At 33.9% G+C, this 13661-nt stretch overlaps 1 pseudogene; it reads left to right on the forward strand.

Moving 5' to 3' along the window:
• The first annotated feature begins 493 nt into the window (after positions 1–493).
• Positions 494–8460, forward strand: LOC107945298 (cellulose synthase A catalytic subunit 2 [UDP-forming]-like; annotated as a pseudogene).
• Positions 8461–13661: the final 5201 nt, after the last annotated feature.

Here is a 13661-nt window from a genome sequence, read left to right on the forward strand (position 1 = left end):
AAAGTTCAGGTATCAAGTAAGTATTTTTGGACAAGTTTAGGGGTAAACTATATATTAATCTTTTTCAAAATGATTTTAATTGTGTTAATAATTAAACTTATATTTTGAAATTTGTAAAGATAATGACCAAATTTCTAAAAAAAAAATAAAGAGAATAAAATTTAAAGGTAGGAAAATTAAAAAACTTTAAGCATACTTTTAACTTATAAAATATTATTTTTCGCTCATGGGTGACACAAGTTCTAATATTATATACTCATTTTTAATTAAGTAATTATGGTTAAATTTTCGGAAGTTCCTGGTTAGTAAAATAAACATCTTTTGTTTTGTGTAATAAATATAAAAGTTAAATTTCATTAAAGGGAACAGAAAAAAAAAGTGAAAATGGTGAAGAAAAATCCTAAGCAGAAACAACTAAACAGTCAACAGTCAACCTAATCCGTACAAAAAAAAAGCACTTTTAAATATTATTTCTTTCACATTCTTCTTCCTCATTTTCTGATAGAGTTCTAAACTGAAAAAACACAAGTACACAATTTTACTTTTATTTTTATCTCAAAGCTTTTGAACAATAAACATTAAACTTGTTATCATTATTTTTTAATTTATCAAGAAAATCTACCAACTTTGTTGGGGGCTATGGGGGAAATGCCATTGCCCAATACCCCCAGCCGGCGCCACCACCATCTTTTTCTGGACCCATCACCTTTGCGAGTAACCCTTTTCTCTGTCACTTTTTAATTTTAAATTTATTGGGTTTCTTTCTTTCTCTCTCTAATTAGATGAGTTGTATGATGTTCTATTTGTCATCTCCTTCTTTGTTACGTTTCCATATTTCAACACTGTCCTTATGAAATATGCCATTTTAGATTGAGACCAAAGCATCCAACCAGGTTACAGAATAGACTTAGCTTGCTTCTCAATCCAACAAAAAACCCACACTCTTTCTCGTCTTTGTTCCTTTTTACCTTTGCCTTTTCCTTTTTTAATAATTTTGTTATACCATAAAAGGCTTCTTTGTCGCAGTCGGGCTGCGGTTTGGGTTTCGTGTAATGGGAGGTGAAGGGACCAAATCTTTTCAAAGGAATTTGGTGGTACTCATATATTTCACTACATTCATTGAAGAAGAAGAGACTGAGTTTTTCTGAGCTGGGTTGTTGAGTTTTTCTGAGCTGGGTTGTTCTTGTTTTTTGTTGCGGTGCTGAGTTATGGACACCGGAGGTCGACTCATTGCTGGTTCTCACAACAGAAATGAGTTTGTCTTGATAAATGCTGATGAAAATGCTAGAGTAAGACATTCGAAATCTCACTGAAAAAGAAGAGAGAGAGAGAGAGAGAAAAAGAAAAACGAATCCCATTTGCTTATTTTACTACTTCATGAAATATTGCTCACTGCATTCCTATAAATGTGAGAAGTGGAGCTTTTTTTTTTGTTCACTAGAGATGTAACAGGTTAGGGTTTTTAAAAGCTTAAACCACACGATTCAGTACTTTGCCATGCTATCTTGAGCGTTAAATCTCTAATATTGTCATTTACTTCATTTGGGGTTTTTCTTTATAGGGGATACAAATGTTTGCCTGTTCTAGTGTTACTTGATTAATAGACCTTCCCATAAAAATGGTCAATATTTGTCAATTCCGGTGAAGGAGGGGGTCTGTTTTGGTTGTTGTTAATTGTATGATTTCTGGTTCTATTAGGTGTGGCTAAGATTTATCTTCTGGCAATTTTTGGCACGATTTGGAACAAAGCATAAGCTTCTGTTTCTGGGGTAGCTGTTTGCCCATACCAAATTGTTGGATTCTTTAGAAATTTCCAAGTCCTTTGGAAATTGACAAATGGATGTTGTGAATTTATTCAAAATGCTGAGTGAACTCTGCATTTGTTGGAAATATTGATATAAATCTTTAATGAAGTAGCTTTTAACGTTTTCAATCTCTTTTTTCAGGATCATTATACATATGTGGTTTTACTTTTAGCCACTGCAAAACATTGAATGATTAACTAATTAATGTTTTCTTATGCTCCATTCTCTTATCCTCTTGTTCTTTGTTTCATATGAAACTCACAAGTTACAACACTCTCAGAAAGGAGGAATCTGGTTTTGTGAAGCTATCAGCATCACATGTAGATAATTAGAAATTAAAATAACGTAGAAATCAAGAAAATAAATTTCCTTTATCTGCAATTCTATTTACTTTTGCAAAATTTTGCCCTTTTTTTCTTAATATCTTAAGTATATGTAAATGAAGTTGTTAGTTTTGATTGGTAACTGGTCAAGATTTGATGTAAAACACCTGGTTAGGTTTTAGTACATTCAATCATATTTGAATTTAGTGGAACCATTCTTCAGCTTATAGAGTTCAGTATTTAGTCATTTTGTACATTTCATGGTCAGGTGTTGATGGCACTCTCTTTATGGTTGTGGTTTTTTATCAGATAAAGTCTGTGAAAGAATTGAGTGGCCAAAGCTGTCAGATATGCGGAGATGAGATTGAGATTACAGTGGATGGAGAGCCCTTCGTTGCCTGCAATGAATGCGCTTTCCCTGTCTGCAGAACCTGCTATGAATATGAGAGAAGAGAGGGAAACCAAGCTTGCCCTCAATGCAAAACCAGATACAAACGAATCAAAGGTCAGATTCTCACTGCAAGATTGGGTATACATTGGCAGCCACAAATCAGTTACTAGTGTGTCTAACGGATGATGTAAGCTGCAGGTAGTCCTAGGGTTGAAGGTGATGAAGAAGAAGATGACATAGATGATCTGGACAATGAGTTTGATTATGGCACTTTGGATCCTCAACAAGTTACTGACACCATGCTCACTGCACGCCTTAATGCTGTCCGTGGTTCCCAATTTAATAGTTCTCGAATGCCTGCACACTCAGAACTATATTCTTCTCCTCCTAGTTCTCAAATTCCTCTCTTGACCTATGTTGAGGAGGTTAGTTTTTCATTTAAGCTCTATTTATATGAATTTCCATATTATGGATTTGACTTGTAACTTGTTCAAAGGCTGAGCTATTTGCCCAGGTCCGAAGGCCCACTCGAAACCTTAAAAGGTTTGGACAAAATTGTAGGCCCAAAAAATAGGCTTGGGCAAATAGGGTTAGGTCTGTTTAAAACATGGGCCAGGCTCGGGGTTCAAACATTCAAGGTCTGAGCCTGGGTCAGCCTGACCCATTTTCTAATCTTGTAATGTATATAGTATGTTATATATATTATGTAATTATAACACATAAAAATTAAATATATAGTAATATATAATACTATATTGTAAACATTAAAAAATTGTTAAGTTGCCTATGTTAGTAAATGAAAAAAATTTAAATTATTAAATATTAAATTAAAATGAATATTTATATTTTTCAAAAAATTTTAAAAATAATATGGTAGCCTAAAATGGATTTGGGTTAGCCATTTACAAATTTTAGTAGAACAAAATTTTAGGCCCACATGTTCGGCCAGGCTGGGCTTGGGCAAGCATGAAGTATTAATATCATGCTTAAGCTTGACCCAAACCTTGCCCATGAACACCTCTATTATGGATGCACTGTTTTTACACCGTGCACAAGTAATATTTGCATTATGAGAATGCTTTTATTGTTTAAGGGTCTGGAGATTTCTGCTGATCATCATGCCCTCATTGTACCCTCGTCTATGGGTCACGGAAATAGAGTTCATCCAATGAGTTATACTGATCCATCCATACCATGTAAGTCATCATCCTTCTGTTTACCATTTTATGAATAAAATCTCTCTGGTCTTGACCTTAGCATTTCCATTGCTGCAGTGCAACATAGACCAATGGTTCCCAGGAAAGATGTAGCAGTATATGGTTATGGAAGTGTCTCATGGAAGGATCGGATGGAGGAGTGGAAGAAAAAGAAAAATGAAAAACTTCAGGTAGTTAGGCATGAAGGAGGGAATGATGGTGGAAACCTTGATGGAGAGGAGCTGGATGCTGATTTGCCAATGTAAGTGACTGTTTGAAGTATATGGTTTGAATTTGCTACTACTATCTATGAACACTGACAGTTTTTAGGCAGTTTTTTTCCTCCTGGAATTTTGAAGAATGGTATCCTTTGTATCAATAAAGTAGTTGCTCATTTTAAAAAAATGGTTTGTCTTTTCAGGATGGATGAAGGCAGACAACCGCTTTCAAGAAAGTTACCCATTCCTTCAAGCAAAATAAATCCATATAGATTGGTTATCATAGTTCGTCTTGCAATTCTTGGTCTCTTTTTTCACTATAGGCTTCTACACCCAGTCAGAGATGCTTATGGCTTGTGGTTGACTTCTGTAATTTGTGAAATATGGTTTGCTGTTTCATGGATTCTAGACCAATTCCCAAAATGGTACCCTATAGAGCGTGAAACATACCTTGATCGACTATTTTTGAGGTTTGGATGTTGCCTACTGCTTTTCATGTTTGATGTGTTATGATTTTTTGACATGAATTTAGATTTCACATATATGTTTAATTACCTTAATGCTATTTTGAGTATGATGCCACTTTCTTTGCTAAATTTACCTTTATTCCCAGGTATGAGAAAGAAGGGAAACTGTCTGAATTAGCTAGCGTAGACATTTTTGTGAGTACAGTGGATCCAATGAAAGAACCTCCACTGATTACTGCAAACACTGTTCTGTCCATCCTTGCTGTTGATTATCCTGTTGATAAAGTTGCATGCTATGTATCAGATGATGGTGCTGCCATGCTCACATTTGAGGCTCTCTCTGAGACATCTGAATTTGCTAGGAAATGGGTTCCTTTCTGTAAAAAATTCAATATTGAGCCCCGTGCTCCAGAGTGGTATTTTACTCAGAAGATAGACTATCTAAAAGACAAAATCCGTCCAACTTTTGTTAGGGAAAGGCGAGCGATGAAGGTGTGTGACTTGTCATGCATCGTAACATGTGTTCTGTTTCTTTTCTTTCATATTCTGAGTTCTGAAATCTGCAGTTTCAAACTAATCTGAGGTTGTATTTAGCAACTATGGTTTTTGCTCTTGATAGCACGGAATGCTTAATTTGTTTTAATATATTATTTGATTATGCAGAGAGAGTATGAAGAATTTAAAGTTAGGATAAATGGATTGGTTGCCACAGCAGAGAAGGTTCCAGAGGATGGTTGGACAATGCAGGATGGAACTCCTTGGCCTGGAAACAGTGTTCGTGACCATCCTGGAATGATTCAGGTGAGATGATGTTGCATTTGACTTGCTGTAGGGATCATGGCACCTTTAGACTGATGCAGTCCCTGATGAAATGCATCATTCTTTGTTACCTGCATTTAACAGTTTCTTTGATTTTATTTTGGTGGCCTTGCATCTTGGGAAAAATTTGCACCATTGATGTTTGCTTGGAAATCGAGTTTGTTTATTTTATTTGTGATATATGAATGTAGCTTGTGAGTTATCTTTGATGCCTTTTGTGTGCAGGTTTTCCTAGGTCATAGTGGTGTTCGTGATGTGGAGGGAAATGAGCTACCTTGCCTAGTTTATGTCTCTCGTGAGAAGAGACCAGGGTTTGAACATCATAAAAAGGCTGGGGCCATGAATGCTTTGGTAAGGCACAAGTTCGTTTTTCTTTTTTCATAATCCTTTGGCATACAACACATTGTTTCAAAACTTATAACCTTTCTTTTTTTTACTGAAGATACGAGTCTCTGCAGTTCTCTCAAATGCTCCTTATCTTCTGAACGTTGACTGTGATCACTATATTAACAATAGCTAAGCACTTAGAGAAGCCATGTGTTTCCTGATGGATCCAATATCAGGGAAGAAAGTTTGCTATGTACAGTTTCCTCAAAGATTTGATGGAATTGATCGTCATGATAGATACTGAAATCGAAATGTTGTGTTCTTTGATGTAAGCTTATTTAATTTCTTCCCTTCTAATTACCTGTCATTTCTTTATTCTTTCAAAACCTAATATTGTAAAAGTAAACCAGATCAACGTGAAAGGATTAGATGGCATACAAGGACCGATATATGTTGGAACAGGGTGTGTTTTCAGAAGGCAAGCACTTTATGGTTATGATGCGCCAGTTACCAAGAAGCCTCCTGGCAAGACCTGCAATTGTTTACCGAAATGGTGCTGCTGTCTCTGCTGTTGTTCTAGAAAGAACAAGAAAACGAAGCAAAAGAAGACAGTGAAGAAATCTAAGCAAAGGGAAGCTTCAAAGCAGATACACGCTCTTGAAAACATTGAAGAAGGAATTTCAGGTAAGGGTTTACGTATGAGGGGGCAACTGAGAGTCCCCATAATCTTACTATGCTTCTTATTTGTTTTTGAATTAAACGTTCCAAACCAGAAATCTTTGTGCTACTGTCAGACTCCATCTCTCAGAAGTCATCTGAGGCATCACAGATGAAACTGGAGAAGAAATTTGGTCAATCTCCTGTTTTTGTGGCTTCCACTCTTCTAGAAAATGGTGGAGGCCCTCGAAATGCAATCCCTCCATCATTACTGAGCGAAGCGATCCAAGTCATAAGTTGCGGTTATGAAGATAAAACAGAATGGGGGAAGGAAGTAAGTAAAATGTTGAAAACGCTATCTGAATATTTAATATGGGCAAGTTTGTGATTTATTTCTCTCTCATAATCATCAAAATTTTGAACCTGCAAATCAGGTTGGCTGGATATATGGCTCTGTGACTGAGGATATCCTGACTGGCTTCAAGATGCATTGTCATGGCTGGCGATCTGTGTACTGTATGCCTAAACAACCTGCTTTTAAGGGTTCAGCTCCTATTAATCTCTCAGATCGTCTACACCAAGTTCTGCGATGGGCTCTTGGATCTGTTGAAATTTTCTTGAGCAGACATTGTCCCATTTGGTATGGATATGGGGGTGGGATGAAATGGTTGGAACGATTTTCCTACATAAACTCGGTCGTATATCCTTGGACCTCTATTCCCTTGCTTGTTTACTGCACCCTTCCGGCTATTTGTCTCCTTACTGGGAAATTTATTGTTCCTGAGGTAAGAACTCATTTTTTGTCTTGTTTTATGCTCTGTACTTGCATTCAAATTGTGCATTTTTACCTGTTTTGAGTTGATATTAAATCATTGATAACTGTTCAAAACCTGAAATTTGTCCATGTGCCCATGCCAGCATCATAATTGAAGCACTAGATGTGCTAGTCATTTGTTGACCCTGCCGTAATATCTTGATCTGGATAATTGAGTTATTTCTTTCCTATCTGTAATAAGTTTTTGTGTACTTTTTAAGTAGCATTTGCACCTGCTAACCTCAGAAGGGAGAGCTAGGGTACTTGTGGCTAGTTTCTTTGACAAGTTTTGGTTTTCATTGTATACAAATGTCTCCACCTATATATGGTGTCTGTTGAATTTTAACTTGTTTAATAGGGCCTTATCTAACTTGTAATTCCGGCTCACTCGCAGATTAGCAACTATGCCGGTGTTGTATTCATGGCTCTCTTTGTATCAATTGCTGTAACTGGTATCCTTGAGATGCAGTGGGGTGGTGTTGGAATCGATGACTGGTGGAGAAATGAGCAGTTCTGGGTGATTGGAGGTGTTTCATCAGATCTTTTCGCCCTCTTTCAGGGATTACTAAAGGTTCTGGCTGGTGTCAGCACAAGCTTCACTGTGACCTCTAAAGCAGCTGATGATGGTGAATTTTCTGAGCTATACCTCTTCAAGTGGACATCCTTGCTAATCCCTCCCACCACCTTGTTGATCATAAACGTAGTTGGTGTCGTGGTTGGAGTCTCAGATGCAATCAATAACGGGTACGATTCCTGGGGCCCCTTGTTTGGGCGACTATTTTTTGCCCTTTGGGTTATTATCCACCTTTATCCCTTCCTCAAAGGTTTACTTGGAAAAGAAGACCGGATGCCAACCATTATTTTGGTGTGGTCAATCCTGCTGGCCTCTATTTTGACTCTTATGTGGGTCCGGATAAACCCATTCGTCTCGAAAGATGGTCCTGTATTAGAAATTTGTGGGTTGAATTGTGATGACTAGGAAGATTCAGATAATGAAGGAGCATTGGCTCATCACTCATCTCACTTGCAACGCCTGTTGCCAAAAGGCTTGTGTTGTGATGGTTGAATGCTTTGAGGATATGTTTTCATGATGAAGATTTGCTTTATCATGAAAGCAATGCACAAAATTTTGGCATTGTATTAGGCAAATTATCGTGTAGGATGGGGCCGGGTTTTGTAGATATTAAGAGGGCTAGAGGCTTGGCTGACCACGTTGTTCTTTGTTTTTTACATACTTTTATTTTATTATTGATTCTTTTAGAATATTTTGACTTAAAAATTCCTGGCCAGTGTGGTGGGGTGTCTCAAAATTTATTCCTACTTTTTTTTTCTTTTTGAATCCTCGTCTCAATTGTTATATTGTTTGGTATGGACTTGGCAGTTTGTTCAATGTAACTCTCATAATTTATTATTAATAATAATATGAAATTTTATTTGTTTTTAGATGTCAATTATCAAATGCTATGTAATAAATATAATTTCTATTTAATATATAAACTCTCAATAATAATTAAAATTGTCGGACAATTTGTTGTAAATCCTCGGACATAGTGATTGCTATTGCTTTTACTAGAAATGAGTCCTTATTGAGGTTGTCATACATATATATATTTTTAAAATTTTAAATTCAATTGAAAATAAATATTGAACAATTTAGTCATATATGTGTGTTAATTTAAGGTTGTGTTTGGTTTTCATTGTTGATTTTAGGGTTATTTGTGAGATGAGTTTGAATTCAAATTTTTCTTTTTTCTTAAAAAATTGAATTTTTAAAAATAGAAAAATTGTATTTACGAACTTTCTTCCCCTCGCTTGAACTAATTTTGTAACAATGCAATTTGGGAAATTAAATAATTATTATGCAGCGTTAAAACGGTAACACAAGAAAGTAGCATAGAACTGCCATATTCCAATTAATTTAATACATTATTTTTCTTTCACATCATATGTACAATTGGTAAAGAAAGATCATGAATGATATGAAAAAAAAAAGATAATTGTGTTTATTTTTAATTAGTAGGGACCATATATGATGTGATAAGAAAGATTTATAAATTATTTTTTTCTAAATATATTTATTTTGCATCAAATGCTCCATTTGTTTCACTAAAAATAATTCTTGAAAAACGTTTTTTCTTTTTATATTTTCTTGTGTTTGTTTTATGAAAAACAAATTGTTCAATGAAAAATGATTACATGTCAACGAAAAATAAGCTTTTGTAAAATGACTTACCTTTTTTAAAAGCATAAGTCATTTTTTAGAAAAGAGCTCATTTATGAGTGATTTTATTTTTATATAAAAATTACCTTAAGTCAAACTTAATTTTATTATATTAATAATAAATTTTTATTTTTATTTTAAAAAATATTTAAAATTAATAAAATATTAAGATAAAATATTATAATTTTCAATCTTATTAAACAGACATATTTAATTATTATATCTAATCAAATAATAAATTATTAATATAATTTATTAATTTAAAATATTATTTAATGTTTCAATTTAATTTTAATAATAAATTTTAAAAATAATAATTTTAAATAATATTCTTCAAAAATATTAAAATATTAATATTTTAATAATAAACATTTATTACAATTATAAATATATTAATAATAAAATTTTATAGTAGAAAGGTTAAAATATGCCATAAGTCTATGTACTCCTCACAAATTTAGAATTTAGTCCCTGAATTTTATTTTCAAGAATTTAGTCACTTTACTTTTTAGATTTGAAAATCAAGTCCAATTGTTAACATTGTTAATTTTTTTTTATCAATTTTGTCAATGTCATATTTTTAAATAAAAAAATACTCGATATTCATGTAACTAAAGAATGATGTTATAATGAACATGAATTTAACAAAATAATTTTAATAATGCTAACAACTGAACCTAAATTTTGATATCTAAAATGTAGGACTAACCCAAAAATAAAAGTACATTGACTAAATCTCAAATTTACGAAGAGTACAAGGATTTATGACATTTTATCCCAGTTAAAAATATGAATATTTTAATTATATAAATATGAGTCTTTGTTTAAAAAATGCTTAGCTTCTGGTGCGTCGTTCGAAGCACAAAAAATAACCTATCCCTAAATAACGAAAATAAATAGTATACGGGAGTAGGGTCAAATCCTCAAGGGCTAGATCGCTATAGCTTCTTGTTTCTCGAGATCATAGGCACAGTCGTGCCTAACAAAAAATACTGACCTGGGAAAAAAAACAAAAAACAAAAAAACAGAATTTAAAATATAGACTAGTTGAAACTAAATAAATTGAAATTGCAATTATAAAAAGAAACAAAGTTGAGAAAAAGAGATTTTCCAATTGAGAGATTCCAGCCTCTTGTTATCTCAATCCTCCTTTGGTTCAATCATCGGCTTTTAGGTGATCCTTCTCATGACCTAATAAGCCTGTTATAGTGGAAGAGGACGCCTACAACCACTAGCTCCACTTAGGTTATAGCCTTACGATCTAGAGGAACCTGACTCTAGCCAACCGTCACTTTTGTGGGATCATCTTACACTAGATCATCGTTTCTCAATGGCGAATGCCACGCTATTTCGTCTTTTGGGCTCGACAACCTTTGACACAGTAAGTTAGCGAACCGACTATGCAACCTTTCCAAAACATACAAAGTGGTTGTTCCTTGTACAAGATGGAAATATTTCTTTTGGAAGTATATGGACAGAAACGTCAGTCCCATAATGCGAAGAAATGATGAATACTCGTTGAGAAGGACTAAGTGCGGATTCTAACCCTCATGAACTCTTTTGGAGGAGTCTTCATAACCTTTGGTTAGATGAGTTTAGTGACTCATGCTTTTTGAAAAAAAAAACACAAGTTTAATAGAATGAAATTTTATTGGAAAAGAAAAGAAACAAAAGGCTAAGAGCCTTAGGGGGAAAGAGTGTTTTACAGAAGTGATGAGTGAATATTCATGTCACTCCATCCCCTATTTATAGTACATAAAAACCTAGTTTGTTCCTATTTAAACTCTAGATGATAATGTTTAAAAGATATAATTTGAAATTAAATCTAAACAATATCATAATAATCCTAACAATAATCCTAAAAATAAAATTCAAATTTAAATAAAGTCTTATGTTCATAAATCTCTTTTTTGAATTTTTTCCCTAAGTCTTCCACACTTTGTATTTTTGGCACCATTTCTTCCTTATTTTGCATACTGACCTGTTTTGTCTTTAAATTCATACTTTTTGACACCAAATTTCCTTTTGCCTTCAATTTAGTCCTTACAAGAGAAAAAACCATAAACAACCCAAATTAGTAGGATCGTACTCAAAATATATATGTAATTAACACATAAAAGTATGTCATTTTAGAGTATTATCATATTCCCCCCAACTTAGCCCATGCTTGCCCTCAAGTATGGTTCCTATTCCATTGTGTAATTTAGATTTTACCATGAAAGAAGTATCACTCCACAATTTTATAAAAATTAGGCATAATGCATATGAAAATAAAGAGAGCCTTTAGCTTGCTTTAAGTAAAACCGAAAAGTACTCCAACTTAAACACACAAAAATTAAATCGACTTGGATTATTTCATAAAAGTTAAGTAATTTACTAAACTTACCAAGACACCCTATTTGTTCCATGCTTAGTCCGAAATGTAATTATTTTTTCCCTTCATTTTATTTATTTATTTATTTTTATTTTATTATTTTTTTAATGCTTAAGAGTGCATTGGCCCTTTTGATGCGAATTGGAATGATAACCAAGCACCCCACCCCGGTTACTCAGCCCAACATACTCCTAATTTATTATATAATATATATTTTTTGGTTTAAGAATGTTTTGACCCTTTTGACGCGAAGTGGAATGTCAACCCAAGCACCCCACCCCGGTTACTCAGCCCAACACACTCTTAATTTTTTTTTGTTTAATTCTGGTTAGCGGAGTTTTACCTAACACATCGCACAACCTTTTTACGTGAAGTAGGATGACAACCCAAGCACCCTACCCCGGTTACTCAGTCAGTCACGTTGTAAGCTTGTGCTCATAACCACGGGGTCATCAGATTTTTTTTCTTTTTTTTAGAAATAAAATTTTAATGTTGGAGGACTATGAAAACCAATCAAGTGTCAAAAATAAGTTTTGGCAACTACCTAACAGTCATGAAAATAAATTTAGCATACATTCGTATTAAGTGTCCTCTTTGCATTTAGACTTAATCGATTTTACTATAAGCAAGATATGATTAAATTCATTAATCATAATTATTTTAGCCTAATAGAATTAAAACAACGGAGATGAAATCAAAATAGTAAAATCATAACTAACTCAGTAGATGAGAATCATGCTTGCAGGTCATACAATGGATAATTATTAGTTAAAATCTTGGGCATGAAAAGGGGTAGGATATACTAAAAAAAATAAATGTGGGCAAAACAAGCACAAGGCAGCAGCAATAGTAACACAATAGAAGAAACAACAGATAAAACAATAGAAATAATGAGGAATGTCTCCCCCTACTTAAATCACATTGCCCTCAATGTGAAAAATAATATTAATAAATATGATGAAAAAGAAAGGGTTTAGAACACTCACCATGTTATTTTTGTTACTGTTTTCGCCACCCGTTTCCAAATTTAATTTTTCGTTTCCTTGATTCTCCTAGATATAAGAAGAGAGAATAAAATTTGTTAACATGCAAGAAAATAAAGAAAATAAAATTGGGTTGCATCCCAACAAGCGCTTGTTTAAATTCGTTAGCTTGACGACCCAACTAGTATTGGGGTTATTCCAGACGAATTTTTCCGATTGTATGGTCTTGGAAATTTGGTGCTTGCACAACAGAAGGTAGAAGTTTAGTGTTCATATGAGGAAATAATTCATTAACAGATTCACAAATTGGTTTTGAATTGAAATTATCATCAAACAATGTTTCAAGTTCACTTTCATGAAGTGACTCAAAAGTTTCTTCTACTAAGGAGTCAATTATGTCAAACACGATTTAAGTTCAAAATTTCACTAGGGTGCCTATTAGTGCCATAAACGTTAACCTTCACCATCTCCCCGTTAAACTCTATCATGAGGGTTCCGCTACGCACATCAATTTTAGTATTTGTGGTACTAAGGAAAGGTCGCCCTAACAAGATGTTTGAAGACCCAGGAGCGTTACCCTATTCTATTTTTACCACATAAAAGTCCATAGGAAAGATAAGCCTGTTGACTTTCACTAATACATTTTCAAGGACACCTCCGGGATGCACAATAGACCTGTCCGCTAATTGAATGTTAACAGTTGTTTTCTTAAAAAAACCCATGTTAAGTGATTCATAAATAGAAAAATGCATTACATTTACGGAGGCCCCTAAATCTACATTGCTTTTTTTTAATTCATAAGTGACCTATTTTGAATGATATTGCAAACATGCCTCTATCTTTACATTTTACTGGCTTCCTCTGCTGCAACACCATGGATACAATTTTCACCAACACTTGCTCTTTCATTTCCAGTCAATTGTCGTTTGTTGGTGCAAAGCTCCTTAAGGAACTTCATGTATCGTGGAATTTGTTTGATGACATCCAAAAATGGTATATTGATCTCGACATTTCTGAATGTTTCGAGGATGTCTTTTTCCTCCTTACCTCTTCGATGTTGGTTCAA

Source organism: Gossypium hirsutum, chromosome D12 (genome assembly GCF_007990345.1).
Source record: "Gossypium hirsutum isolate 1008001.06 chromosome D12, Gossypium_hirsutum_v2.1, whole genome shotgun sequence".
Classification (NCBI taxonomy): Eukaryota; Viridiplantae; Streptophyta; class Magnoliopsida; order Malvales; family Malvaceae; genus Gossypium; species Gossypium hirsutum.